The sequence below is a fragment of the Sorex araneus genome, chromosome X (assembly GCF_027595985.1).
Source record: "Sorex araneus isolate mSorAra2 chromosome X, mSorAra2.pri, whole genome shotgun sequence".
Classification (NCBI taxonomy): Eukaryota; Metazoa; Chordata; class Mammalia; order Eulipotyphla; family Soricidae; genus Sorex; species Sorex araneus.
This window is the reverse complement of record NC_073313.1, coordinates 94,164,446-94,168,948: the sequence shown is the minus strand read 5'-3', so window position 1 is coordinate 94,168,948 and position 4,503 is coordinate 94,164,446. Positions and strand designations below refer to the sequence as shown.

The 4,503-nt window shown below is 37.7% G+C and overlaps 1 pseudogene; it reads left to right on the top strand.

Moving 5' to 3' along the window:
- Positions 1 to 1,343: 1,343 nt before the first annotated feature.
- LOC101553251 (SAP domain-containing ribonucleoprotein-like) lies at positions 1,344 to 2,134 on the top strand (annotated as a pseudogene).
- Positions 2,135 to 4,503: the final 2,369 nt, after the last annotated feature.

Genomic DNA, 4,503 nt, shown 5'->3' with positions numbered 1-4,503 from the left:
ATGGCCTGACTGCAGTAATTTTCTTTGAGTTCTTGATTTTCCCTTCTGCCAGAGCCTGCAGAAATAATTTTACATAATATAGTGATTCCTTTAAGAATTTCTCAGAAATAATTGGATTTCATCCTACAAAATTGTAAAACTATCATCTCTTTTACATTCTGGTTGGTTTGGGGTTTTTGTTTAGTTTTGTTGGTTGTTTTCTGGTGGGTTTTTTTGCTACTACTGTCTAACTCGTATTGTCTCATTAGCTGGGGGTATTGTTCTCTAGTGATCTTGCTGGCTTATGAGTACTAGTGGACCAGAGAGGAACTATGGTCTGTGGTGAAGGCTAGGTATTGGATAGTTTCAATGTTTATAGTATAATGTTTCAAATAATAGCTTAATGTTAGGTAACTGTAAAGTCGAGCAATCTGTTACCAGAGTCAATAAAAACAGATAATGGGACCACGAAGGAGACACATTAAAATACAAGATAAATACAATTATTGAAGTATTTGTAAAAATACAGTACCTTAATAGGTATTCAGTGATGGCTTTGAAATATGTGGAGGAAAAATTAACAATTATAAGAAGAAACAAACCACAGTAAGAGGCTTTAGTTCACATTTTTCACAAGTTAATAGATAAAGCGGGGCAAAGACAAGAAATATGTAGAAAATTTGGGCGACAAATGAATGTATTTTTGTCTAGTAGATATACATAGAACACATTACCTAGCAACTTGAAAATAAACATCATTTACAAGTACACAAGAACAAGTCACCGTGTACAGAGTGTTCACTGATCAAAGGCACTTAACCAAAGGGGTCATTTGGTGGTCAAAACCATCCCACACCCCACTTGCCAGGCCATATACTCAGGTACAGTGCTTCATACCTCTGGAAGAAAGGGTATAGTTTCCTAATCAACACAAAGGCAGTATGTTGTCTGGTAGTGGACCAGTACCTGGAACACTTAAGAAAATTAAAAATACATTTAGTTTTTTTAAAGCAAATATCAACAAATGTCAAAATCAGTATCACAGTTTTAAGACCACACTGCAATTAAATTGAAAATCAGTAATGGGGGCTGGAGTGATAGTATAGCAGGTAGGGTGTTTGCCTTGCATGTGGACTACCTGGGTTCAATCCATGGTGCCCCATATTGTTCCCTGAGTCCACCAGGAGTGATCCCTGAGCACTGCAGAATGTGATCCACCCAAAAAGCAAAAAAAAGGTAACAAAAAATATGAATTAAACACCTATACTTGGACATTTTAAATATATATTTTGAAATATATCACAGCTCAAAGAAAACAAAACATTAAAAATTAGAAAACAGTGGAGGCTGTGGAGTGTACCAAGATGGCTACAGAGATAGTGGAGCTCTATAAACTGAAGTTTGCTGAGTCTTGCTCATGGATTAGAGACCAAGGGTCTAAAACAAAATCTTATCAACAGACTCCAGGCATATTTGGAAGAGCATACTGAAGAGGAGGCAAATGAAAAGAAGAACCAAAGCCCTTAGGACTGTCCAATAAAGAGGAAGAATCCTATGAAAAAGCAGTTATGTGACAGCAGAGAAGAAAGTAGTAAAAATTACATATGAAATACCACAAACTGAGAGAAGGCAGAAGAGAGGAGAAATATTCAATGTACCTGTGATTTTTGGAGTATAAGAATGCTGCCTGAATGGCTAGATCTGGGATTTTTTGTTTTGTTTTGTTTTGTTTTTGGGTCACACCCGGCGATGCACAGGGGTTACTCCTGGCTCTTCACTCAGGAATTACCCCTGGCGGTGCTCAGGGGACCATATGGGATGCTGGGATTAGAACCCGGGTCGGCCACGTGCAAGGCAAACGCCCTACCCGCTGTGCTATCGCTCCAGCCCCATAGATCTGGGATTTTTTTCAGTTTTATCAAAGGAACAATCATCTGAATCCAAACCTATGTTTAACCTGGATAAGCTAAAGGAATGAGCTTAAATATTTGGTTTTAATGTCTCTTCAATGTCCAGAAAGTCTGAAGATGATGAGAAGCTGAAAAGAAGTAAGGAGTAATATGAGATTTTTATAAATTCTGCTGGAGCTAGAACCACGAAAGATACAGAGGCAAGGAAGAGGAAAAGAGAAGAGCACTTTGGAATTGCCTGGTGAAAAGCTTTTGCTTTCTGTTCTTTAGTGGTTTCTGGCTCTATGATTCTTCACAGTCACATATGTACCTAAATGCATAGTCATGTGCTTCAGTCCTGCCTCACAATATAAGAGAGCATGTACCCCACATACATCTGTTAACAAAGGCATCATTTTGACTTCCTGCTGTTTCAACTTTCAATGTGTTGTTGTTGTTGTTGTTGTTGTTAACTATTATTTTGCTTGTTAACAGAAAAAATTAGAATAGAGAAAAAGTTAGAAAACATTGGGGCCAGATCAATAGAACAGACAATAGGACATTGGCCTTTTGGCTGACCAGGATAGTTTAATCCCTGGTACCACATATGGTACCTCTGAGCCCTCCAAGAGTAATCCGTGTGCACAGAGCCAAGAATAAGCTCTCAGCATGGCTGGGTGTAGCCCAAAACCCAATAAAATGAAACAAATTAGGAACTATGGGGGCCAGAGAGATAGTACAGTGAGTAAGGTATTTGCTTTGCATGCAGTTGACCCAGGTTCAATCCCCAGCTTGTCATATGGTCCCCTAAGCACCACCAGAGTTACTCCTGAGGCAGAGCCAGGAGTAACACCTGAGCATCAACAGGTGTGGCCCAAAAACAAAAAATAAAAATAAAAAAAAATTTAGTATGGAGCATCTGCTAAAATATTACACATCAAAACTAGATCATGGATTATAGTTAAAGAGATAGTTCAAAAGATATTTATGTCTATGAGCATTAGAATTATTGAATAAAAAAGGTTGGAAATTCAGATGTTATGTGTCCAATTTAAGAAGTTACAAAAAATGACGGGTGAGATAATTTACAGCAGGTAAGGCACTTGCCTTGCATGAAGCCAACCAAAGTTCAATCCAAACATTCCATATAGTCTCCCGAGCACAGCAGGAGTGATTTCTGAGTGCAGAGCCATGAGTTCCCCATGAGCACTGCTGAGTATGGCTCAATAATAAAAATAAGTTACAATAAAATAACTAAAAGTAAATGAAAGCAGAAATTAGGACTATTAAAAGAGAAAATTCTAATACAAGAAGAAAGTATAAGGCAAAAAATTGGTTGTTACTAAAACTGATAAAACTCTGAAAAATCTAATTATAAAAGGAAAATTTGGGGGGCATGGATATAGTTCAGCAGCAGAAGATATGTCTCATACCTGAAAGACCTGGGGTTATTATCTGGGAGAGCAAGGAGCAGGGAAAGAAGAGGAAGAGAGAAAGATTTGTACAGATAAATAAATATTAGGAATTGTATAGATTGGAATTGTCTATAAGAGTTGTACAGACAAATATTGTGACTTGACAGGAAACATGATATACTCGAAGAGGATAATTATAAAGAGTTTAGTGTAGGAACCAGTACATCAGTGTGCGTAGTATTTAAGAAGCCAACAGCAAATAGTAAAATAACTCAGAGTTAACAACACTGAAGCATTAATATCCCTAAGCCTAAAGAACAGTAAAAAATGAGACTACAAAATAACAAAATATAGGAGTCCTCACATATTCCATGGTGGAAAAACTTCCTTCTTGAATATCAGAACCTCAGCCTAACATAACCAAAAGAACAAGAGCAACCAGTGCTAGCAAGAATGTGGTGAGAAAGGGACTCTCCTTCCTTCATTGTTGGTGGCAACACTAACTGGAACAGCCTTTTGGGGAAACAATATGGACATTCCTCAAAAAACTAGAAATTGATCTCCCATTTAACCCAGCAATAACACTTCTGAGAATATACCCCGGGGCCCAAAACACACAGCGAAACATCATCTGCACTTATATGTTCATTGCAGCACTATTCACAATAACCAGAATCAGGAAAACAACTCAAATGACAGATCAGATGACTGAATAAAGAAAATATGGTGTATCTACACGATGGAATACTATGCAGCCATTAGGAAAAATGAAGTCATGAAATTTGCTTGTAAATACATGGAGAGTATCATACTGAGTGGAATGAGTCAAAGGGAGAGGGACAGATATAAAATGTATTCATTTGTGGGATATATTTGCATATATATGCATATGTATGTGTGTATGCACATATGTATTATGAGACATTGGAAAACAGGGACCAGGAGGACTGGTCGATGGTTGGAAGATTTGCACAAGAGTGTCTAGGGGTGAAGGGCAATTAGGATACAGAAGGAACCAGTATGACAATAAAGCTGGAATTAATCACTTTGGACAGGAACTGAGTGTTTAAAGTAGGTAAAGGAATATATCTAATAGCCTTTCAGTATTTGTATATCAAACCATAAGGCCCAAAAGGAAAAAGAGTGAGAAAGAAAGTAGAGAGAGAGGGTAAAAATGACTACATATAGAGGCAGGCAGAGAGAGGAGGGGTGAGAAGGAA